The 26,897-nt window shown below is 44.6% G+C and overlaps 1 protein-coding gene and 1 long non-coding RNA gene across 2 annotated transcripts in view; one reads left to right on the plus strand and one right to left on the minus strand.

Annotated features, from left to right (window-relative positions):
* EBF2 (EBF transcription factor 2) overlaps nucleotides 1–26,897 on the minus strand; it is a 192,907-nt gene that overhangs the window by 153,453 nt on the left and 12,557 nt on the right. The gene's annotated exons all lie outside the window — the stretch shown is intronic.
* LOC144616016 (uncharacterized) lies at nucleotides 3,219–6,913 on the plus strand. Its single transcript, XR_013554868.2, has 2 exons — nucleotides 3,219–3,463; nucleotides 6,575–6,913. It is a non-coding gene; the product is annotated as an uncharacterized LOC144616016 (long non-coding RNA).

The raw sequence follows: 26,897 nt of genomic DNA on the forward strand, positions 1-26,897 counted from the left end.
TTGTGTCTCTTCAGAACCAGAGTAATTCCTTTTCCCCTTAGAGGTCGTGGGACTCAGCAATATGAACACAGCAGCACCCACTTAGCACATACTTTTCAGGCCACAATCCAGGGCCATTACCATCAGGGAAGCGCTCCTCTGGCCATCTTGACATTGTTACCTTTGTGTGGCCCAAGATGACTGTGAAGTCTTCCTCACCAGATGAGACAAATAAATTTATCTGTTACTGAAGAAGTGACCTTTCCTCAAGCCATAGTAGCAAAAAAACAAACAAACAAACAAAAACTGAGTTAACAGAAGCCTTAAGAAATATTCTCCATGTGGGGGGCGCCTGGGTGGCTCAGTTGGTTAAGTGTCTGACTCTTGATTTCAGCTCAGGTCATGATTCCACGGTTCATGAGTTCGAGCCCCCCATTGGGCTCTGCACTGACGGTGTAGAGCTTGCTTGGGATTCTCTGTCTCCCTCTCTCTGTTCCTCCCCCACACGTTTTCTTTCTCTCTCTCTCTCTCTCTCTCTCTCAAAAATAAATAAATAAACTAAAAAAAAAAAAAAAAAAAAAAAAAGAAATATTCTCAATGAGAAAGGAAGTATAACCTAATGAGACCTACTGTTGATCCTTGCTCCTCCGGGCCAAGATTTTCCAGCGAAGGTTGCTCCTGTGGCCTGATCATTTCACATCACCATGTTTTAAGTGACTAGGCCAACAGGGAGAGAGGCTGGCCTTTTGGTGAGCTGTCAGGACACCAGGCTTTGTGTCCTGCCTTCCGCACTGACTCACTCCACAGCCTTGACCAAGTCCCTGAGCACTCCCTGTGGCCTCCAACATTTTCTACTCACAAGATATGAATCATTTTGGTATCAGCTCCCTTTGGGGAACTAGAGATGCAGTTTGCTTCATCATGTTTTCCTGCCGATATTGTCATTTACGATTTGTTCTCCTCTACTCCACTTGAGTTGTGCTTTGCAAATCACCTAATCCAGGCTAAGACTAGAACAGCCTTATGGAGAAAACAAAAGAACCCGTGGAGGAAGCCAGGAAGGGTGAGACTATGAGTATTCAGAAGTGTAAAAGACACTAAAACTTCGACACCCTTCTATAGAGGTCCCAGATCACACTGGGCCTCTAAACCAAGGAGTAGAGGCTGGGCTGCAAGATTGGGGTCATCCTGGATTCTGAGATCAGACTCAGATCTTGACACCCCCTGCCCCCCGCCTTAAGGACCATCACTTTCTCATCTGCTCGTGACTTTTTGCACGCCACCCACACAACATGCACACACCACAGAGAAAGCGGTTCCCAAGGTCACACCTAAGCCCAGCCTGATCCTATTGGAAAAGTAAGACACACAGGTTTCCCTGAAAACATAATTTTACCAGATATCTCAGCATTTTTCCCTGAAAAAAAGGAAGATATCACTGCATAGTTTCCAAGTGAAATCGTTTTAAATGTCCTACATTTGGGCCGTTCACAGAGGCTAATATTTGAATCCACTTGGGAGACTGTGTCCCCAATTCCGATGCAATCATCATGACCAGCAGGGCCTGGGATATCTTTGAGGTCAATACTAGTTTTCACAAATTGTGTACAAGACAGACTTCAGTGATACGTGGGTGTGGGCCTGTTTTCACCAAGCGGTATTTACAGCACATGGCAAGAGGCAGGGAAGTCTTCTAACCCCCGGTCCTCAGGAAGGATACGGAAAATCACAACACGTGTGTCAGCTGCATTTACGCTTTTTTTCCCACCTTCTTTTACTGCAGTCCCCTTCACACCTTTCCTAGTCTGCATTTCACCACGCAACTGCAAAACGCGTTCTGCCTTTGTCACTGCGAGAAGCCTCGTTTGACAAGGACCCAGGCAGGTCATGAGTCATGCCCACTAACCTGATGTTTAAGCTAGCATTCAAGAGCAAAATGTCAGCCTTTGGGGGGCCCCAGAGACAGACTAGGGTGCTGCCTGAGCTAGTCAGTGCCTCAACCTACTCGGGTAACCATCAAGATACTCACTGCGATAACTACAATTAATGCGGGGGAGGGGGTGCTCTTTAGAAAAGTGCAGTAAATTCAGTTAGAACAAAAGTTATGACTTTACATTTTATTTTCCCCTTTCGCCTGAAATCCTAATGCCAATATTAAGTTAGCGGCATTTGATCATGACTCGCTTTTCATATCCCAGGCATTTGTTCCCTTAGAAACTAAACAGAGGAAAAAAACTGACTCTATATAGAAATACACAGTTAACTAACTATCCATCCCCAAGATAAACAAACTACTCTTGGCCTTATTTATGCACCACTCAAAAATAAAAACCTAAAACTACAATAAAAACAACAACACACCGTGTGTGTGCAAAATTATAGGCAAAGCTAGTTAAGCCACAGAGTTTGTGATGTTTTATACAGCAGGCTCACAAACTGAAAACAAATTTTTGATTGCTTATATATTCTGAAGTGTTTCCTGCCTACATATCCTCAGAAATCCCAGGAGCTTTCCTGGACACATGGAAAATTTCAAGTTGAGCCATTTTTAAGTTATCCATGAGTGAAAGGGGAAAAAAAGGAGGAAAAAAAAAAAAAAAACCCAGCACATGGAGTGGGAGTTTGAATTTGTCATAAAAAAGAAGAAAAAAGTTATTTTGTTCTTTGCCTGTCTTTGAGTTACTTGACAATGGCTGAACATACTTTACCCAAGTTTTTTTTTTTTTTTTCATTTTTTTCAGAAAGAGGAGAATCACCTTTGTGCCGCAGCCAAGTATGAATATATTCAGCATGTTCTTTCTATACAAGTGCGCACCAGGGAATTCTTAAGGCAGATCTACGTGTAACCGTAAAACTAGCACTACCAGGCACAAATCGGATCGCACGTCATAATGACAAATAACTACCAGAATAGGAAAGCAAGCGTGCACTTGGCATCCAGCATCCAAAATAAGAATTCGACTTTTAAAGTTACTGTACAGCATTTAACATGGAAATAATCACCTCCGCGGTGGAGATCGCGGACGGAGACGCGAACCCCGCAAAAACCTTGGCGACCGGGCGGGGACCGGGTTTTGCGCCTTCCTGCCGCGCCTCTGAGAAACACCGCCCCCGGATTAAAGTCTTCCGAGATGCTCTGCACACGGCATCCACGTGGTAGATGGCAGGGCCTAACGGTGGCTCGGGTGCCCGTGACAGGCGGGGCAGGGAGGCGCGGAGATTCTGGAACGTTTAAAGTAAAAGAGTTGAACAAGTTATGTAGAGGGCAGAGGCCAAGACTGTTTTTGCAGGGAAACACCCCACTCAGAAATTCAGTTCCTGGCTTCATTTCCCGAATCTCACATAAATATCTGAGGACATTGCCGGCTTCCTAGAGCCAAGAGGGAAAACATGCATTGAAAAGAACGAGCAAGAGGAGCCAGATCGCGGGATGATCATTTCGCTGGACGCCCTCCCCTTCAGACACCGTTGGCTGGGGCTCCCGGTAAGAAGGGCCGGAGAAAATGGATGAGCGGTGCTCCCTCCCCGGGAAGGGAAGAAACTCTGCTTTTATAAATAAACTTGTCACGGAGATAGGCCACACATCAAAAAAGGAAAGTAGGGGGGAAACCTGGAAGGACAGGGGGCCTGAGGTAATGGAGCCCTCCTGTCTCCCATCGCGGCTGGTGCGCACGGCGAGGGGAAACCGAATATTAGCATTGTCTGGCCCTGGCCATTTTTTCCCTTCTCATAATATAACTTTGTGAATATGTTTAAGAGAGTGTCTGCTGTTATTGGTCTAATGAGCGAACTCTGAAATCTGAGCTAAAGACAGCTCCCTAGTGGCTGCTCACTGTTCCACAGACCGAAAGGAAACTCCTTTCAGGGGCCCATCAGGGCGAGCCACTGCTGACAGCTTGGAACGGCACAGCACACAGATTTATTTCACAGACAGCCACAGACAGGAATTTAGCACCCTGTGCTGGCCTCCTGCTTAGTGGAGAAGGTGTTAAAATGCAACCATGCAGAGCTCTCCCTTGAACAAAACCCAGTAGCGACTAATCAAGCGGTCACCCGTCCCCCGGCAGAAAATTCCGGGTGCCGAGCAGCTGAGCGCCGAGCGGGAGCACCATCCTGACAGCTGCTCGGCGGCCGCTGCAGCTTGAGAGCTGCCTCGGAAATCGCTAAATATTTTGCGTGACCTTTCAACTTACAAATTAATTGATTTATAAACAACGGCAAATGTTATTTATTTATTTATGACATCTTGGAATGCCTTCCCTCGATTTAAGGGCACAGAGCTGCCGAGAATATTCCCTGAGGCCTCCGGCGGAGCTTCAGACCCAGAGGGTGGCGGCTCTTGCTGTCCCTCGCCAACGCGCCTCCCCTGAACGTGCGGCTGAAAGGCGGGGACCAAAGTGGGTGCTGATGTGTAAGACAGTCACCCGCCCCCACTAAGCAAGTCTGAACCGTGGTGTCACCTGCAGAAAATAAGCACACTAGCTTTGTTCTATATGTATGTAGATAGGTACATATATGTGTGTGTACGTGTGTATTTCTGCGTGTACCATGTGTGCATATATACCTGTGTGTGTACATACGAAATATACATACACACATACACATAGGTCTCTAAGGCAGCCTTCACCTTCAGATTTGTAGCCAAAGTTACTCTCTCCCCACTGCTGCAAATTCTAAACAAGTACTCAACAGCTGAGGGGCTGAGCTTTTTAGGGAAAAAAGCGAACTACATTTATCGAAGCGATTGCTACCGCATCCTGGTCGCTGGGGGTCGTTCCTAAGGAAACTGCACACAGTCGGCAATATTGTTTATATTGATTAGTTTGCTCATCTCACTCTCCCTCACGTATGCCATGGTTTCTCATACTTAGTTGGTGTGTTTATGAAACTACCGACTTGTTCTGGCAAAAGGAGGAGAGAAAAAAAAAAAAAGAGAGAAAGAAAACAAGGAGAAGGCAGGAGGAGGACCAGAAGAAACATTTTTCTTTCGTATTTTCTGTGCTGGAAGTAAGCCCCTGGGTCTCTCGTTTTTAATTCCATTTGCAATGGCTCTGAAAGCTGTCCTCGCCTAGTGTATTCCCAATAAACGTATCCCTTCAGCTCGCTTCTCTTTCTCCCCACCTCAACTCTTAAAGTTTGCCAGTCGATAAATAATAATGACCAGATGCTCCCTCAGTCCGGTGCTGGAACCATGCACGATGCCAAAGGCAGGACACATCGGGTCAAACAACGATCTGCGTCCCAGAAGGTCTTTAAAGCAAGGGACACAAGAGTGAAACGCGATGGCACATGGACCGAAAGGACCCTGCCCGAGACCCCAAAATGCATCTTCACAGAACCAAGTCTACATTTGTTGCGACTACCCTGTCACACCCCCTCCCCTGTGCTATTTGCTAGTCTGCCAGCATTCTTAGCGGGAAATAATATTTATTTGGACTTTTTTTTAATGTTTATATATTTTTGAGAGACGGAGAGAGACAGAGCATGAGCGGGGAGGGTCAGAGACAGAAAATGAGACACAGAATCCGAGGCAGGCTCCAGGCTCTGAGCTGTCAGCCCAGAGCCCGATGCAGGGCTTGAACCCATGAACTGCGAGATAATGACCTGAGCCAGAGTCGGATGATTAAGTAACTGAGCCACCCAGACGCCCCTTGACTTTTTTTATTTTTTAGGCCAACATGTTATCAAATCTTGCAGAGCCAAAAAAAAAAAAAAAAGAGGGCACAGTATGAATAAGAAACTGATGCCTAGGCAAGTGCCCCTCCCAGAGCTCCTCCTCCAGAGTGGTAAAGCTTTCCCCACCTCACTGTGGTAACTTTACAAAGGGAGCCTTGAAAGAACCAGAGCGTTAGAAAACCAAAGTGGGGAAAGAAACCTCATCACCTTAGGAAGCCAAATCGGTCTGCTCCCATTCCAAGACAGAAGAGAAAAAATTATGCCCTGTTTATTTTTCTACTTCTCCCACTTCTTTGCAAGCATATCATTTTCCTAGAATTCTTGTGTCGTAGGTTTGGGTTAAAGGGATAAGACTGTATTTTTGTCCCTGAAGTCAAAAGGGGTGTGTGGGTAGGGTAGTGGTGTGGAGGAAAGAGGAAGGGAAGCCACAGGTACGATGTGACGGAGGAACTTTGTATGGAAGCTTCCTTTGCATGTATATATACATATATATTCATATATACATACAGATTCATACATACATACACATATATAAATATACAGACATACATATACGTTCATATATACTTACATATACACAAATACATATATATTCATACATACACATTCATATATACATATATGTATATATGAACGTAAAGTTCACATCACACTTACTAGTATAGGGAACGTGCAGAAAAGTATATTTTCACTTAGATGCAAATAGTTTATAGGAATCCTATACAAAGAAAAATGCAACCAAAAATAAGTAGCTTGAAATAGAGAAATTTGCCTTAACCCCAAGTTGAAAACCATCTAAGTGATTCCTGATGCACACTAAGCTTGTCCCTCTCACTCTTACTCCCTTGCTCTCTTCCTGGAGTCAGTATTTCGTATATTAAACAGGCCCTTTCATTCTATAAATGTGTTTGCATTCCAGATGAAATCTATTGAGGCAAGGATGAAGTGCGAGCCAAGATGGGCAGAGAGGGTTCTCAATTCTTCCACCAGTGGACATGGTTACAGTTTTTATTCTGGACTTACATAATATGTTCTGCGTTTGAAATACTTCCCCGTTGGTGCTGGTTGCTAGATTTCAAACAGGTGCTACCAGTGAGGCATCCAAGGTAAAAGGACATGTCCCTGTCCCCTTGCCCAGTGTGCATTATGTATACTCAAAGTGTCCCTGAGACCCCTGACCACTAGAACATGAAACAAAGACTTCCACAATGTAGGTCTTCTTTTATTCATTCATTAAATAAACGTTCATTGGTACCTACTATGTGTTAGGCATTATTCTCGATGTTGGGGATGAACTGCTAAACAGAAAAACAAAACTCTCTGCCCCTTTGTAGTGGGAGTCAGCGAGGGCAATATACACAACCAACAAATGAGAAAAATACAGAGCACGTTAATTAGTGAAAAGCGTGATGAGAAAAATCGAGCACGGAAGGGGGTTAGGAACTGCAGGATCGAGGAGGAGGATCTTCACCGGGGTGACATTTAAGACCCCAAGGACACTGGAGCAAAAACTTCACATTGAAACATACAGTCCCGGGGCGCCCGGGTGGCTCAGTCATTTAAGTGTCTGACTCCTGGTTTCAGCTCAGGTCATGATCTCACATCGGGCTCTGCGCTGACAGTGTGGAAACTGCTTGGGATTTTCTCTCTCTCCCTCTCTCCCTCTCTCTCTGTCTCTCAAAATAGATAGATAGATAGATAGATAGATAGATAGATAGATAGATAAACAAAAGAAACATACAGTCCCAATTAAAAAGTAGATATGAACTAACTAACGATAAGGATTTTTCCGTTGGTTTTTATCATGCCAATCACAGCCAATGGTAAAACAGCTGAATTTCTCCCCATTTTCCCTCCAGAGACCAGATTGTGCTTTCCCGCACCCTTTGCTGCTTCTTTCCCACTGAACCTGCACCATTTGGTTCCTGCTGTCCTAACAGTAGGTTCTGTCATTCCTTTAAGTAATATTTGCTGGGTGTCTACTCTGTGTCAACATTTGAGGAGGAAATATCAAAATGGTGTAAAAGCAACATCTATGGAGTTTTGCCTCCTCTGTCTCTCCCCCCAGCTCCATCATACCTGCTCCCCTTCCTACTTAAGGCAGAAACATTCCAAGATCCCAAATCAGTACTTGGGATTTTTAATTTCAGGTGCCAGTGCCTACATGGTAAATAGATGTGCTCCAGTTATGGCAATTCAGACTCCCTGGTTTTCAGAGACACCCCTCCTAAAATCACATGTCTACTCGCTATTAAAAAAATCAAGTCAAGCCACAACAAAATGACTCCGTGCAATTGTGTATCACAGGTAAAAGAAAACCTTGTCGATATGAAATCAGACAGTGTAAAATTCTCTCCCAGAGGAATCTGGCATTATTACATCCCCCATCAATCATGGTAGTCTCTCCAACAACTGTATCAGATGCAACATCCAGATATTGCTGTCATCTTACCAATTCAGCAAAGACTCCGGATACCATTACAAACAATTCGGCCCCACCAAAATCTAAACTCTGCCTAGAGATTTCAGAGTCCTCACTTGTTTCCAACAACTAGGTCCAAATTCTGGGACTTTGCCGTTGAGTGTAATGGAATTTGACCTAAATATATGCGTATGACCTACACACGTACATTTATGAGGAAATCATGGATCTGACCTTGGCATATAAAAGAAATACTCTATACACGTTATCATAGAATAATATCTGACAATGTATTATTGGATGGCATGTACTCTAAATCTTACCAAGATTAGTTCCTAGTCTGGGCATTCCATTTAACGACAGGCAATGATTCCCCCCAGCCCATATTACGGATCACGTTATCGGAAGCATCCAGGCAATGCTCCAAGTATACAGGATATAACAGGTAGACACACGGATGGACCCAGCAAAGCGTCTGCCTTCTGAATTTACTTTTTTTTTCCAGTAGGGAGAGAGTTTTGGGTTTTGTCTCCTCAGATACTCCCGACGTGGGTGAAAGTCACAAAACCAAGCTTAAACTGAAGTGCAGATATCAGGTGAGCATTCAAATCACCTTCTCTTTATCCCCTGATGCCATTAGGATAAAAACGCTTCCCCCTCTCCTCCTTCCTGCATCCTCACGCACATATGCGCACGCACAAAAGTTGACTTTGAAGCTTTCAATTTCGCTTAACGTCTTCCCTTTGTCCCCGCCACGGATAACCCAAAGCAAGCAAAGTGAGGATCTTGCCTTGGCCCCTGCACAGAAAACACCCACAGTGCTTTCACCTTATGTACCTTATTTATAATCCTCTGTAAATTCACCCAAAAGTCATGAACTACATAATACTAATTCTTATAGGTTGACATATTTCCCTGATCTTTCATGAGCCACATGGGGAAACAGTTTTCTCCTGATCTGAATGAAGAAGAAAAACAGTGATCCTAATCAACCATTTGCCCTTAGTGGCTTCCCTAAACAAATCTGGGAAAGCGCTTAAAGGCTTGGGAATAACCATGACCCTGCTTGATGCACTGTAATAACCCTACCTAATTATACTGATATAAAAACTAATTGGAAAGATAGCAAATGTCAGGGTAAGATGCAAATCGTAGGGTGTTAATTGCTGAACAGGTGCTGGAATAGAATTAAATGAGCATTCTGATTAAAAGAGTGGAGGAAACAAATGTGGACCCCCGATACAAACTTGGCCATGTGACTTCTTCAGCAGTCCATTCCACCAGGAAAAGGTCATGGTGCTGTGACCTCTGTTCTGTGATGGGTGGACCAAGAAAATAATAGTGACCACAGAAGAAAAAAAAAACAACAACCTAGCAATAATACCAACATGACTTCTAGAACCGACTGCTTGGTTTGAGCCCCAGAGACATGCAATGTGTTTTAAGAGTTCTCAGATACAGAAATAAGCCTCGCTACAATCAAGAATGCATAAATGCTCACCTTTCCCCTTCCACCTTGGACCAGAAGGGCTCCTATCCCGCCCCCAAGTACAGCACTACACAGTGCTAAGTGCTACGAGGGACTCACAACACACTTGGGAAGGGACGGAGTGCTTGATTAATTAACTGAATCCATAGCATCACTTGCCTTGAATAAGTTGAAGCCGTATACGAGCCATGGCATTGGAGTGAGACGACATGACAGAGAATATATCAGCGGTTCCAACTGCTATGAACAGCTCATTCTTATTGCAAACAGCATTTCTTGATGCTCTAGCCATCCAAACCATAAACTGTGTCTATAAAGGCGATTTTCTCCTTAGCCCGGCATGCCAGTGAAGAATGCTTCCTCCCAAATGCCTGGTGCCTTGGTCAAGCTCTCGGCCAATCGTCATTCATCTCCTGACATTTGGAGAAGCCTGGACCAACAGCACCTGCATGCTGACGCCATCCAGAGACGAAACCCTGAGGGCAGCCGCTGCATGTGGGTGCTGGGTGACAGAGATACAGCTCCCAAGCTCCAAGTCGGTAGGATCCCTTCCCAACACCATGACACCGTCCATGCTCCCACCTCCTAAAGAGGCCCTTTGCTTCAGCACCCCCCTCGAAGAAATGCTCTACCTGAAGTTCCTACCCCTTTTCTCGACATACAACCACAAACAACCCAGAAGGAAATGACTCCCTTTCCAAGGAAGGATGCTGCAGCTTAAGGGTTCTTTTCTCCCCGTAGTTTGCGGGGCTTTGAGATGTATGATGCTGGACACCTAAACTAGCTCTTCAGTGCAGGGAGAGGGAGGCAGCGCAGTTCTGCCCTGTTCTACTGGTGTTTCTCACGCTGCCCTGCCCCAGGGTAGAACAGCAATTCATTTACAGTGCTCGTTCCACCGGGGGGGGGGGGGGGGGGGGGGGGGGGGCCTCTTCACCCAGTGGCTGCCAACCGCACACCATTCTCCTTACCTGTATTTGCTTTTGGTGATAGAGCCCAGGGACGGCAGGGCGCACAAAGCAGCAAAGTTAATCCTTCTAACTCAGACCTACGTCTCCTAGAGTTAGAGCAAAAGCGCAGCAACCCAGTTTGCTTCCTTTTATTTATTTTTTTTTTCTTTGCACTTAATAGATTTGGCCTCCACCGACAGTGGGCAAAAGAAAATAATACGATGGTGACATGAGACAATGCATCAACTCAGCAGCCCAATTTCAAAGTGCAAACAGAGGAGCTCCCAAATGCTTTAAGAGGGAAATGTGGGTACAGGAGGCATGGGTGAGATTTCACCGTGTTTATTTATGCTTTTATAAGGACACTGAGAATAATAACAAAACAGGATGGGAAAGAGAAAATTTTTTGCTCCAGCATGGAGATGGAGGGGGGGGGGTGGGTAGAACCTCCTTGCTCTTTCCTTTTCTTTGATCTTAAGAGAAGCTCACTCTCTCTTGTTCACTCTTCTCTTTAAGGAAAAAAAAAATAAACTGTCTCCTGAGTAATAAAGTCAAGACACTTGCCAGTAAAAATTGGTTAAGGTCATCACTTCCGAAGGTCAAACGAGTTTTAGACAAGATGCCATGTGGGATCACCATTCAGCACATTTCGTTAAATGGTTAAAAATAATAAAAATAATGACAGTAGTGGAGTTATTTAAAAAAAAAAAAAAAAGCACAGAAGTCAGAGAGAAAATGAGAGAACCAGATGTCTTGAAGGAATGCTGGGAAATGCTTAAGAGGAAGATTTCTCCCACCCCAAACAAAAGCTTCCCCAAGGATCTTTTGAGATGCGCTGTCAGTATCTGATGCAACACCATATATCTTTTTTTGTGTTTTGCTGTGGGGTTTTCTTATTTATTTATTTTATTTTAACAAAGAAGACACAACAGGGAAAACTTTTTTAAAAGGATGGCGATTCACGTGGACCCCAAAGCAAGCATTTCCCCAGATCCCTTGTGCATCGGCCTTGTCGAAAGATCCAAAAGACGGCAGAAGCGATGTTGTTCCAATGGTAGGTTGGCATAGAGGGGCCAACCTCAAAATGACACCATCAGTTTAAGTGAGAAGATACCACGATCCATGCAGGTTCCGAAAGAAGAACTCTGCTTTAAACAGGTGGAGGCCAAGAGACTGTTACGAGATGCAAATGAACTCTCACAGGAGACCTCCGTGGCTCCAAAAACAAACTCGGAATCCACACTGACAGTGCAGCCCGCGTTCCAAGTTATGTCACATCCTTTTGCAGGGCAATAGTGGGCCGTCAGGCCTGGTGCTTTTTATGATCCGTTTGCTTTTTCAGGCCACAGCTCACCCACGGAACCAAAAAGTCTCTTGTGCCAAGGGATGCTTTAAAACTCCAGTGAGGCCACCGCAAGACTCCGGTTCCAAGTACTGTTCGTTGCCAGTGACAATTAGAACAATCTGAAAATGTTCCTCCCAGAAAAATACACTCTTTTTTTGTTGTAACAGGGGTGTAAACGCCAGCCAATCTCTTTTGGCACCCAGTGCCGTAAGAAGTGCTTTCACTGTGCCACCTCTCGACAAAAACGCCCTCAATGAGTGTCCTCTAAGGACCAGCTTTGAAAAGGGGTTTCGCGTATCAGGTTAATGCATGCACTTGGCACGGCCCAACTTTTGCACCAAGGCTCTGGGGTATGGGGTGATAAGAGCCAGGTTCTGTTTGTTAACGATAAGGCAATTATTTCTTTGGTACTTCATAGGAAAAAAAAAAATCTTACAGCAAAGATTCAAACAAGGATCCCTAGGGAGACAACGGAACTCGTAGGTTGGAAAAGTTTCTTTTTTTTTTTTTTCCTGCACAAGAGCAAACAAATGGGCCATTGAGAGCAACAGAACGGCTGAGACCAAGTTCCCGACAAACACACTGGCTGTCGCTCCTGCACAAGTCCGCGATAACTTAGGGAGGGGAAGGCAGGCGGCAAGGGGAAAGAGAGACAGGAAGAAAAGGCGCAGAGTGAGAGGAAAGGAAAAAGAAAAGGAGGCAAGAACAAGAACAGAATAGGAGTAAAGAGGCAAGAAAGAGAACAAAGGAGTGGAGACGGGATAAGAGAAAAGAAAGGGCACAGTACATCACTGGTGGAACTTTCGATGTGTTTGGGGATGGAAGAGATCCATGAACTTGGAAGGGTAAACAAATTAGATCTTTATTTTCACTGCCCCCTAATTGAAATTTAGCATCTAAGCATCTCTTTCCATTTTAAATGTAGACAAGCCCCAACGGAATTAGAGATCCACAGGCTTTCCTGGACCATCAACGGTATCCATGATGAAAAAGGAAGGGATGTGGTGGGGGAGATGAGAACACCAAAATCTTGGTATGGTATCAGGCAACCTCTCTCTCCATAGACATAGTATTTCAGAGGATAGATATGTATGACTTGGGTTTGGAAAAAAGGTCCTTTCATTTACTCCCTGGGTCTGGTTTTCTGCCTTCAAGCCCTGGCTCCTTGACCTTCCCCGGAACCCTCTAACATGCAACAAGTCTAGGCTTCCCATGCCAGGGAGCTTTCAGGAAGTTTTCTCAAGGTCATCACATCTGATTAACAGCTGAGAGTCAGTTCCACAGCTCTGCAGGTCAGGTCAAGCATGACAATCTTTTCGGACACAATTTTGCCCAGCTGGTTCCTGCTAAGGTCTGTAAAACTCAAAAAAAAAAAAAAAAAAAAAAAAGAAGAAAAAGAAGGTAGGCTGTGACTTCCCAAAGAAGCATGTCACTGACGCCTCATTTTTAGTTTTCTACTAGGGAAAAAAAAAATGCCGAAGGGACTGAGATTAATCTACAGACACAATGGGTCTCAAAACAAACAGCCTTCTGGGGCGCCTGGGTGGCTCAGTCCGTTCAGCATCCAACTTCAGTTCATGTCATGATCTCACAGTTCATGAGTTCAAACCCCGCATCCGGCTCTGTGCTGTGGGTGCAGAACCCCTTCGGATTCTCTTTCTCTCCCTCTCTCTGTCCCTTCCCCATGCACATGAGTGCGCTCTCTCTCCCTCTCAAAATAAGTAAATAAACTTTAAAAAAAAAAAAAAAAAAAAACCTAGCCTTCTGTCCAACCTTCCTTGTCCTCAGAATTACATCACAGAATCCCATTTCCACGGAACTTCAAATCCTGCTGTCAGGGTAGACTAGCATCCCGCAGTCAGTGGACCACTGACCCCATGACCTGTGCCGTAATGTACTAGTAGTTATGCCCCTTTACAGATGTGAGTGGGGAACAGCTGAGCCCCTGCCCTTGGAAATTCCCACCTCCTTCCTATTTCAGTATCACAGGTCAGCCTGGCCCGACCAATAGAAATCATGCCAACTCATCAAACTGATCTCCCTGCCCTCATCTGCAGATGCTTAGGTTTGGGCTCTGTTTCCAGAGGCTCCAAGCCAAAGCATCCCCCCCCTCCCCGTCTTTATGAAGCAAGAAGACCTAACACCTAACTTGGGGCTTCTTGGGGCTGGACGTTAGCATAGGTGTCCTGCTCAAATCCTGCTGCCCGCCCAGGGGTTAAGAATGAGGGAGGAGGCCTGTTTCAGGCCGATGCCAATTTTGAAAAACGTGACATACTTCTCTCATCTAAGGAGGGGAGGGTCTGAAAGGACAGGGGAGGGCCTCCCAAACAGGAGCCCACAGCTCCACCTCTTTGGAGAGGGCACGTTTCTACCTGGCAGTAAGAGTCCATGGGACTCCAAATGATAAGTTACACCCCCGTGTAGGCAGGTTCCAGCCATCAGAGTGGCGGGGGTCAGGCACGGGACGGAGAAAGACGCTAAACAAGATACGCCCTGACCAAAACCACATACCGGCTTCCCTCGCTGTCTGGTTAATTTGCTTCCAGTCTCAGTGATGGGAATTAGGCAATTGCTTTAAAAACTCAGAAGCCACCATAAAAATAGAAAATTATTGCTTCCTGTCATGACCAAATATTAAACACAGTGCACACCTAATGACTCTATCCCTCCCCAGGGAAGAAGCTTTATGAACAATAAAATCCCAGCAGACTTCTACTGTTTGGGTTTGGAGGTCTCATTATGGGCTCACTGATCCAATACAATTTACAAGCTCAATGGACTCCACTCGAAGTGAAAACCGCCAAGCCGGAGTTATAAACAGAACACCTACAGTGAAGCCAGCGTTTCATTCTTCATCAGGGAATGAAAAGAAGAAAGAGGGGATTGAGGAGAAAGGCACTCGGGTAACCAGTTGCTCCCGGAAATGTTTCTGACAGCCTGTGTCTGACTCAAGGTTAGACACCTCACTAAAAACGCAAGGCAAGGTGGGGGGAAGCTAAGGAGTCCCTAAAGCCAAAGGCAGGAAGTAAAAAAAAAAAAAGAAAGGTCAGCAAAGGAAAAAGAGGGAGATGGGGTCAGAGTGGGGCGCGACGGGAGTGAGGGAAGCAAACGCAGAATTTTAAAATCTGCCGTCCGGTGTTTCGACACAGGTCGACTCAAAAACGACACCAAATTTTCAAAGTTAGATTTTTTTTTTTCAGCTCACTAAATTACCCAGATATATGTCTAAATGGTGGTTATCCTTCATCTTGTGACTCAACATCTGGATGATAAAATGCATTAGCCACTCTACATTTACTTGGGCAAGCATCAAGTGGACTGCTAGCATTAAATCGAAGTCGAGTCTGGCTCTTGTTCAAACGTCAGCCAAGACCAAGTGGGGAGAGAGGAGCTTCCCCTTTACCTTCAACTCCGTGCAATTTATCACTCGAGCCTAAACAGTCCCACATGTTTGAAGCGCTGAAGGAGACTTGGGGAACGCTGAACAAAGGCTTTCAGGGAAGTCAGTATAAAAGTGAACAGTAGGTAGACAGTGGGCACTAAACAAAAGCAATGCAGGGGAGGCGACAAGTCCATAAAACAGGGTCTAGACAGAGCATGAGAGCAAGGCACCGAGAGGTGACAAAAAGAGACAAGAGACAGAGCGCCGAAGAGGGGACCTGGGTAGTGAAACTGGCAAAGACTGGCGGGGGAGGGGGAGGGCCGGCAGGGACTGCTGACGGTTCCCAATAATGTTTTCTGTTCACCTATCAGCTTCCTAACTGAACCCCCTAAGTGTGAATCAACTTCCACGTGGACAAGAAGATAATTATGAGCCCTACATGAAGGCAGAACACACACACACACGCACACACACACACACACACACACACACACACACACACACACAAAGGAAGGAACTAAGCCAGCATGAGCCCATCATGGTACAGGGCTCTCTCATGCATCATCTCCCCATCCCAGCACTGTGCGACAGTCCTCACTCCCCTATTTTTCAGATACAAACTGGGATTCAGGTAGGGTTGCCAGATAAAATATAGGATGCCCAGTTAATTTTAAAGTTCAGACAACAACGAATAATTTTTCAGTATAAGTATATCCCAAATATCACGTGGGAAAGGCTTATAATGAAATTGCATTTGTTTTTATCTGAACTACAAATCGAATTAGGGCATACTTGCACCAAAAAAAAATCATTCATGTTTATGTGATATTGAAATGTGACTGGACAGCCTATATTTTTATTTGCTAAATCCGGCAACTCCAGATTCAATGAGAGGGAGGAAATGAATGAATGGGTAAAGGCATGAAAGGTATAGTGGAGCGGTCAAACCCAGATCTGAAGCCAGATTTTGCCAGTTATCACACTCCAGGAATAACAACCACTTCAAGTATGCAACCCACATGTCATAAGTCTGTGTTACGTGCACAACCTTACTTCTTCTGAAGAAAGAAAAGGCCTTTTTTCGCAGAACAAACTGGCTACATACAAAATTACTGATTATAGGGAAGCAAAATGTCATCAGTCTGACCCATGGCATGGTGCTTGAAAGGTGATGAATCCTCCAAAGCTCCGGTCCAGTTAGAAGCTTTGCGATTCAGCGACACCATATTCATTGGGAATGTCATTGTTCCTCCTGTCCTCTCCTTACACAGACCATCACAGCTGTGTCCTGGGAGTGAGAGATCTTGTCTCTAATCCCAGTTGAGTCTTTGACCTGCCTGCTATATGGCCACTGAAGGAGTTGGTCTTCCACAGAGTTTTCTCATCTGAAATGTGGGTGACGGTCCCAGTGTACGGCTGAGTCATGTGCAAAGCTTTAAATCAATCAGGAAAATGTCCTGTGCAACTGTGCAAATCTGGACCAAAGTCAACCAACCAAAAGGCTTGCCCTTTCTCTCCATAGAGACCTACCTCAGGGCTTGATTGGAGGACCTATGTGTGAAGGACAGCATACAGAGCTACGATGGCCCAGACTGCATGACCATTTTGTGAGCTCTCTTTTCTAAAAGTCCTGGCATCCAATGTGCCTTAAAAAATGCAGGTGTTAACCCCAAAGTGCTGGCCGGAATCCAGATGGTTCCATCCCTGCAAATTCTTCCATTCCTGCCATGGTATCAGTGGGATTAGGAATTTCTCCCTATTTCCTTTTCAAAAGCTCCTGTTATATGTGAGCAGCTGCAGCATTTCTCACCAGTTCTGGCTCCTTGGTGGTCTTGAGGGGGCTGGGAGAGTTTGAGTTTAGAACAAAACCTTCCTGGAGGACAATCACTTAATTAATTACCCAGTAGAGACTGACAAAATGCTGACTCCTTATAGACTTGGGTCTAAGCTGCCTGACGTGCTTTGAGCCTCTTGTCACTCGACCACTTTCCTTTCGATCAAATGCCCGCTCCAATCGCAACTCTAGGTCAACATGAAGAACAGGGCAACAAAGAACGATTCCTATAAGATTTCAATCAGCATATAATCTAATCAAGTCCTAACAGGTAGAGCTCTGAGTTTTATAAATCATCTGTGGATAACTTCCTTCTTATCTCCTTAGGATATGTCATATTTCCCAACCGTTTGGCCTGTTAGCCTCTTGGCTGGTCATAAATAGACCCAGAAGAACTCCTCTAGCCCCATTTGCTCAAATAGAAAGAAATAACTGGGAGTTCTAGAAAGTTCTCTCAGGATGAACATGTGGTCTTATCAATCTTTCCCAAGTTCTGGGTCCTTTGTTCCCCCTAAAGCCAGCTAGACAACTCTGGGAAGAAATACCTTTCCTAGAAACAAACATCGATTTCTTATTTCCAGCATGGAACAACCTCACAGTGCTGTTCTACTTCTCCTGACTCATCCCCTTTCTGGCAAACCTGCAACTTAATCACATCATACAATTTTATACGGGAGAAACCGGAAGTTGAAGCATACCATTATTTTGCTCTGCGTAACCGCATACATCCACTTGGTCCTCTGATTTTCCCTGGGAATTGATCCCGGGGACCTAACGCGAGCACTTCGAATGAGAGAATCCTAGTCAAAGTGAACTGGTGTGGGTTTTTCCCCTTTTTTCTAAAGAATTACTTGCAAATGGTTTGGATTCCGGCTTCCGAGTTCCTGCTCTCTCACAAACATCCAGGCTACTAAAAAATTCACAGATTGCCAGATGGTACAACAGCAGTTCTTTGCAAAGGATCTGAGCTTTCCAGTGAACAAAGGACGTGTACTCATGGGGACAAGTGGCAACATCAGCAAAAGCTTTGGAGTGGTGGGTGTATTGGGGGAGGGGAAGTGAAATGTGGAGAGGTGAGAAAATGGGCCTTTTACCTCCAGTGACTGGTATCTGGCAGGGAAAACCTAACTCCCAACCACTGCTGATGGTAGGAGGGAGCATATCCAGAAGAAGATGAAAGATATTAAATCAGAAACTAGGATATTTTGGGGCGCCTGGGTGGCTCAGTCGGTTGAACTTCCGACTTCGGCTCAGGTCATGATCTCACGGTCCGTGAGTTCGAGCCCCGCGTCGGGCTCTGTGCTGACAGCTCAGAGCCTGGAGCCTGTTTCAGATTCTGTGTCTCCCTCTCTCTGCCCCTCCCCCGTTCATGCTCTGTCTCTGTCTCTCTCTCTCTCTCTCTGTCAAAAATAAATAAACATAAAAAAAAAAAAAAACTAGGATATTTTTATAGGAAGTCACTAAATTTGAAGCCTGTGCCCATTTTCCCAATTCCTGGTGGTGCAGGGTGATAGAAATAATGCCCAAGTTTTGGCAGGTAAACTGATACATTCCCAAAAAAGTCACAGGAAGCAAAGTATCCGTGAACTATTTTAACGCCTTCCTACAAGTTTCCCCTACTTCCATTCTGCATTTTCCAATTCATCCTCAAAATCATCCCTCCAAAATATTGACCTGACCATAAAATTGCACTACTTAAAATCCTCTAATGTCTTTCCGTCACCAACGAAAGATGTCAAAATACTTTTGTCCAGGCATATAAAGTCTTACAAAATCTGGACCCAAATAATCTTTCTAGCTTCTCCTACTGCCCCCCTTCACATACATCCATGCACTTCTAAAACTATGAGCAGATTTAGGAAATTTTTTTCCTTTCCATATGTCTTCTCCTACCCACTTTCCTCCTAGAATGCCCTTTGATCTCAACTATGAATGTCCAAGTTATAGTCGTCACCTCTCGCACCTCTACCTAGATGAAAATAATCTCCCCGCTACAGGTCTTCAGAGCTTTAATCTCTGCCTCTCTTATGGCAGTTTTTTCTGCACACTTTTCATTTTTCCATCTGAACTATAAGCTCCTGATGGGAAAGCTTTGTGTCAATTCAATTTTATTATTCCTAACAGCACCTTGCAAAGTCCTTAACATAATAGACCCTTGATAAACATTTACTGAATGATTCATTCTGCCTCACAACCCTAGATATCTGTTCTTGGCATTGTTTTGTACCTACCTGTCCCTGGGGGTAAGACTGCTAAGCAGCAGTCAAATACAAGTAGTTACAGGAAAGGTCCTATATAAACTGGCAAAGGACTCAGTCATCCAAACTCTTCAATGCTTGGCAGTCACAGACTAATCTGCCAACTAATATTTACTGAGTGACTGTAGTATCCAAGCCACTGGACAGATGTTACAGGAGATACAACATAATAATTGCTATGACTTTTTTAAAGCATCTATTCAGTCATACGCTATGGTGGGCACCTTACACTAATATTCTTTTTTTTTAATTTCCAATAGATGTTTCTTTTTTTTATATTAAACATAATTTTTATCAAATTGGTTTCCATACAACACCCAGTGCTCATCCCAACAGGTGCCCTCCTCAATGTCCATCATCCACTTTCCCCTCTCCCCCACCCCCCTCATCAACACTCAGTTTGTTCTCAATATTTAAGAGTCTCTTATGGTTTGCCTCCCTCCCTCTCTGTAACTTCTTCACTACAAGCGTGAAACCTACAGATAACACAATGACTCTAAACCCATATCTTTCAATAATATTCTTAATACAACTCATTGAGAAAGAAGTATTATTAGCACCATCACAAAACCAAGAAATATCAAAGACTTAAGCCACATATGATGCCCGACATCCAAGAATTACAGTGTACTTGGAAATGTAAGGCAAACCCAAACAGGTAAAGAAGATAACAACATCCAAACATCCTAGCAAGAGCAGGCACAGGGGGCAAATGTCAAGTGAGAAGACTTGGGCTGTAAGAATTGATATCTTTGCAGGGGCAGAATCTGAAGCAGGTCTTGAAAAACTGATAGGATTTATATCGGCAGAGTTTGGGGTGGGTGTTCCAGGCAGGGCTGGTACATGCAAAGGGAGAGAGGAAGACATTTTCAAGGTCCGCTTGATGAAACAAACATTTTGATTCATGGGGAAAGACATGACTGGACTAGAAAGTTGGAACCCATCTACAATCCACTCACCTAGTTTTCACGTACTTTCCACAGTTTGTAAATAAATATTTCTCCGCGTGATCATTTAAGCTGTCCGCTCCATAAAAGGAGGAACCATGGCGGTCATGCTCCCCAATGGTCTCTTAGTGCCACGAGTTCACAAATATTTGTTTAATAACTGAATAACAACAGCAACAAAATCCTAAATGAATAAACGATGGAGTGAACCAACGTACAGATGATTGAGCCAGTGTGAGTCAAATCTTAAAGCTCTGAGAGTCTAGGAAGACCGGTGAGTTGAGCAGAACAAGTGTATTTCTTAAACACTAGCCCAACTACAGAAGTAAACATCAAAACTCTTCCATACCGGGGCGCCTGGGTGGCGCAGTCGGTTAAGCGTCCGACTTCAGCCAGGTCACGATCTCGCGGTCTGTGAGTTCGAGCCCCGCGTCGGGCTCTGGGCTGATGGCCCAGAGCCTGGAGCCTGTTTCCGATTCTGTGTCTCCCTCTCTCTGCCCCTCCCCCGTTCATGCTCTGTCTGTCTCTCTCTGTCCCAAAAATAAATAAAAAACGTTGAAAAAAAATTAAAAAAAAAAAAATAAAACATCAGAACAAAACTCTTCCATACCACCTCTTTGATCAGCAGGGGAAGAGTGATTTTCTCAAACGAAATATCATTTATTTACCACGTGGTCCAGGCTGTCATCTGGTGAAGTGCTTCAACCCAAAAGGAAGTATTTTCTATACCAGCAAATAGAAGAGTCCCTTCTCCTATCTGTGTCTAAAATGGCCAAGAAACTAGCAAAGATTTTACTGGAAAACAAAGGACAAAGAACCGGAAAGAATGATGCGCTCACTTCGGGTAGATAATCTGTGTTGTTTGGTGAGAAAATCTACACCCTTTCTGAGAGAATAGAATTTTCAGTAAAAAAAAGAAAAAAAAATAGCCCGGGGCCAGGCTTTTGTAGACTCTTCACAGCACTGGGCTCCCTACACTGGAGATGGGGAATCTGGGCATGGAAGGCACATATTAATAGCTCCCGTAAATTATTGATGAGCAAGGATGATGAATTAGCATGCCTGACACCCAAGCCTGGGCCCTCCGCTAGAATCAGAATTCAGAGCTGGAAGGTAATGCAAAGGTCAACCATTAATCCAATGCACTTCCTTTTACAGATAGGGAAACTAAGGCCCAGAGAGGCAACTCATGACCTCTGTAACATGAGACAGCTAGTTAGTGCATGATCCGGGGCCAAGAGCAGGCATCCTGATCCTAGTCGAAGGCCATATCTGCTACGAAATGCAGCCTCTCAGTCACGGAGACTGGGGACTGATATTCCATTACGCCCGTCACACACATGAATGTGACTTGTACAACCTCAGAGTTAAATGGCACTTCGGGAGCCAACAGTGCTTCCAGACCATACTCACCAGGCCTTTCCATTCTTACACAGCTCTAAATTCTGGAAAGGTTTTCCTTCTTTATCAAAATCTTTTTCTCTGGAACTTCTACCCATTAACTACATTCCAATTTCACCACTGAAACTGGCTATGTGACCTTGGCTAAGTTCTCCAGCTCCTTAAGATTCATATTCTTCTCCATAAAATTGAACTTTTCTTAACCACCAAAGATGAATTAAGAAGATAATTAACGCAAATTACATAGCCGAATGCCCAGCACATAGTAAGCGTCAATTAAAGGTTGAGTATCGGTCGTATCCACCCTTTTCAGGGACAGAAATCCTTGTTTGGGACTTGCCTCTACTGACATATCTGGCTTGTCCATTTCCAGGGAAAGGGAGGGAGTTGTCACAGATTGAAAACCAGTGTGAGTGGCCTAAGACGGCAGGAATCTACTAGGCTTTGTGGACATAAATCTCAGCAAGAGCTCAACTCCAACTACTATCCAAATACTGCTTCTGTGCTGAAAGGAACAGTGGGGTTAAAAGCTGAATCTACATTACAAATCAAGAAGAAATTAATATGGAGTTCGTTTGGTAAATTAACAAAAACTCTAGTGTTCAGGTTTAATGCAATACCCTCTAGCATGCCTGGGAGGTCGGTAAGAGCTTTACTCCCCACAGTTATTCTCTGGAAATTCCCATCCCACAAATAATACTTTCCTGGAGTTAAGTGATACACTGGAGAGAGGGATAACAAGCATGGGCCAGAGGAGAGAGGATCCAAACACGCACTCCAATGGAACAAGGTGGTCGATGAGGCAGAAAAAGGTGGGAAAAGGATGTGCCAAACAGCAGGAAAAGGGCAAACAAGAAGCCTGGACCAGAGGGGAAAGCAGCAAGTGAAGATGCTTACCAAGATGAAAAAAGGAGCAAAACTTGGGATTACAATTACTGAAAGAAAGAAGGAAAGAAAGAGAGAAAGAAAGAAAGAAGGAAGGAAGGAAGGAAGGAAGGAAGGAAGGAAGGAAAGAAAGAGGAGAGAAAGAGGAAGAGGAAGGGAGGGAGGAAGGGAGGGAGGGAAAGGAAGAAAGAAAGAAAGAAAGAAAGAAAGAAAGAAAGAAAGAGGAGAGAAAGAGGAAGAGGAAGAAGAAGGGAGGGAGGAAGGGAAGGAGGGAGAGAAAGAAAGAAAGAAAGAAAGGAAGGAAGAAAGAAAGAGAAGAAGGAAGGAAGGAAGGAAGGAAGGAAGGAAGGAAGGAAGGAAGAAGATAAGTAATGTGGGGATCTAGAGAAATTGGGGCCTTCATACATTGTGGGTGGGAACGTAAGTAGCTGCAACGGAAGTGGTGTGGCCATGACTCAAATTACTATTTGGTAGGAACAAGGGCAGAGAAGAGAGTTCCATATTCCACTTCTAGGTCTGTACCCAAAAGAATGGAAAACAGACAGTCAAAGAGATATTTGTACACCCCTGTTCACAGCAGCATTGTTCACAAATAGCTGAAAGACTGAAGCAGCCCAAGTGTCTGTCGACAGATGAGTGGATAAACGAATGTGATATATCCAAACTGGGATATTGTTCAGCTTTCAGAAGGAAGGCAGTTCTGGCACTCTACAACATGAAGGACCTTGGAGGACATTATGCTCGGTGAAATGAGCCAGTCACAAAAGGACAAATACAGTAATGATTCTGCTTATGTGAGGTCCCTAGAAGTAGTTAAACTCATAGAGACCAAAAGTAGCATGGCGGCTGCTGCGGGTGGGGGAGAACGGATGGTCACAGTTTTGCAAGGTGAAAAGATCTCTGCGGTGGCTCTCACCGCTCAATAATGTGAACGACCTAAACCACTGAACTGTACACTTAAAAATGGTTACGACGGTCAAGTTTATGTTGCGTGCATTTTTCCACAATTAAAAATTTATTTAAAACAAAGGGAAGATACCATCAGGAAAACTCACCCATGAGATACTTTTAAGTAAACCTTTTGAATAAGGTTCATTCTGTTGTTTGTCGGGCTTCTTGAAAAAGAAAGTAAACAAAACTACATCAACATTTAAAATGGCCCTCCAGGAAACAGCTCAGAAATATGGAAACCAATGTCCCAAGACAGAAGCTCTTGGCATATTTAGCGTATGAGACATAGGCTGATCTGCCCTTCTAATAGAAAATACCATACCAGTATGCACATGGGCACAGACAGCCTACAAAGATGCAAAAAGAACGTTAGCCCTCTCTACCCATCTGACTTTTTATGGGCTATAAGAACTGGTACTTTAAGGACTCTTTTGTCACTCTCCTACATCAGTGAAACTGTCCCTAAAGAGATCTTCCCACGGACCACCAGATTACCCCTGAGCCCCAGAGATTCCGCAGATACTCAGAAGAAGTTTCCAGACGGAGAAGAGAGTCTGAGAAGAATACAGCCCAGAAAAAACAAGCTCTGAATTAGCTCTGAAACCACAAAATGTAAATCGGCTTGAGACTTTTTATTTTTATTTACCACACACAGATCTTTATAGACAAGATTTAGGCCGAAGACCAAAGTAAGGATTATGGTTTCATTGTTGGTTTGGTCTGTTCCGGTTTTGGTGTTTGTTTTTTTTTTTCTTCTTCTTTCATACAGGAACTTTGGATTTTTACACTAAAAATTAATCAGCTTTACTGCCACTCTAGACACGCACACATTTGTACACAGAAGGAAGGCTCTACTGGAGGCCTGTGATTCAGCAGCAAGTCCTGCTGGGCTGTGCATTGGCCTGGCTTTTTGGAGAGGGGTGGGGCTGCCCAAGAATTCACAAAAGCATGCTGAAAAGACAGCTGAAAATAAAAATTAAATTTATGTTTCTAGAGAAATCAAGGCAGAGAGTAATTTAGTAGGAAAAAAACAAATCCTAATCTGGGGCTAAGTCTGAGGACCTAGAGAACTACATCTCTGATGGGGGGGCGGGCGGGCACCCTATTATAAAATCCGATGATTTTCAATGAAGGGCCACATGGTAGTAAAAGCTATCTTTCATCTTTTAAGCAGCCTATTGGAAACTGAATATCTGCCCAAGATGTGGTCACAGGGGCTAAATGAAAAGTCAAGTTGTTTGGCGTTTGAGCTGGAAGCCTATCAAGTCAGTGTGATAACACTGCTTGTCTTGTCCCCATCCAAAACTCTGACTGGCCATTGATGAGATCAAGGGCATTTCTGGAATGAGATTCTTCCTTCCCATTCCATTGTACGTCTTTGATTAATAAAAATGGAGTTTACAGCTGAATGGTTGGTTACTTGTCGATTGCAGTCCAGCAGGCAAAATCTGACAAAACGCTGGGCCGGCCAAGGAAAATGATCGAAGGGGTCTTTTGTGGTGAAAAGTTTGGGAACCACCCTTGAGGCTCCCCATCCCCCCCCCCCCCCGAACATGCACAATTCCAAGGGAATAAGCAGGCTCCCCAGAGCCAAAGTGGAGCGTGCCTGTTGTGTGAGAAAACTCAAAGAGAGACAGTGTAAATTAACTGCATCTGGTTAGATGAGCGAGCAGGGGGAGGAGATAATTAGTTGGCATTATAGGAACAAGGGCAGAGAAGAGAGTTCTATATTTACTCAGAGGAAATCCAAAATAGACTACTTTGCACCCGTTTGCTGCTCGTGGGGGATCTCAACATTTCCAAGTTGGCAGACGTTGAACACAGGGATGGGATGCAGAACTCAACCAAACCCCTGAATGACACAAACCACCCATTCCACCTCCCACAAATGGAAACCTGACTTCACCTCCTTTTACATCCACAGGGAAGGGAAGGAGGTGAGGGTAAGCCCAAAAGACATTCAGAAGTAATAAGACAAGGGCAATATCTCCAAACAAAAGCCCTGCAATGAGTAAGCAGAATAAATGCATCTGTTTACAATAAAACGGGTTCTCTAAAAACCTGATGATGGCCAATTTACAGCACCCTTTGGTATGTCTCCGTGTGTAGCTGCGCAACATTTCAAAAGTAACACATATTTCAAGTGATGCAGAGATATCACTGGGCTGTTTTATTGTGCACAGGATAGTAAAAAGTAAATGCCATCGTCCCATAAAGCTCTATAATATGCAGCCAAGATACAATTTCCACCTTCGAAGACAAATTTAAGACATTCTAGCACAAACAATGAAAGCACCTAATTTGCAAATCTTCTCCCTCTGTAGATGCTAAAAGACTTTCTTTTGTACGGGTGCCATGCGTATTACATAGGATTAAAACGTAGATATGTCAGGCTCTATCCGCGGGTGCAAGTCATATGCGGGTTCTTAAAGTAAGAACTGCTAAGTGCAGTCATTAGGATGTGTGCTTATGAGATGGAAGGTGCAGGTTAGGATGTATGGGTTGGCAACCATCTTTAAAGCTGATTTGTGGGGACCTTATTCCAAGAAAAGATGCCATAGTCATGAGGTCGGAAGACCTTCTTCAAAGGGGAGCCAAAGTGTGGGGAGGGGAGTTGAAGATTAGTGAGGTCAGCGTGCATTCTGGAAAGGACTGGGTCTGCATCTAGCTGTTCTCATGTGCTTCGAATCCCCCCAGAGGATCCTGAGGGCATCCTGGGAAGTTGGGAAATGGGGCCACGTGCGATCAACACATCCAACTCACATAAGTCAGGACAGACAGTGCTTGGGAGAGGCAGGCTGTGGCAGTGAGAGGAGCACGAGCCGAGAGGGACAGACAACTGTGTTCTGGAGCCAGCTCTGCTCCACCCAGCCGTGCAATCGTGGGCAAGTCACGTCACCATTCCCGGGTCAGCCTTCCGTCTATCAGATGAGGGAGATGGCTGACCCCAGAGAGTTCTTACAACCCCTGCATTGTAAGCTTCTATGCACTTTCAGAAAAACAAAAAAAACAACAACGGAATTCCAAACAGCTCTCTAAAATTGGTCCCCCGTGAGCCTCCTACGATGGCAAAAGCACCCTGCACATCCAACAGACATTTTACATTTGGTTCTCATCCTCTTCCAAGCACCTCAGAGAAGTCTGCAGAACCGCCACGGACATTTCAGGAGCCTCCTGAAACCTACAGCGGCAGCCAGTACCCTCCGATCGTACCGTGGAAGAACAGAGCTGCTGAGTGCTTTGTCCAAGGTCAGAGGCGAGGACAGGATCAGGATTCCAGCCTCCCCGTTCCTAGGGCTATGCTATACTTTCCACAAAGAAACCAAGCTGGCTTTCTGGGAAGAATGCCAGAGGTTCCATTCTCCCAACTGAGAATTCATT

Source organism: Panthera onca, chromosome B1 (assembly GCF_046562875.1).
Source record: "Panthera onca isolate mPanOnc1 chromosome B1, mPanOnc1 haplotype 2, whole genome shotgun sequence".
Lineage (NCBI taxonomy): Eukaryota > Metazoa > Chordata > Mammalia > Carnivora > Felidae > Panthera > Panthera onca.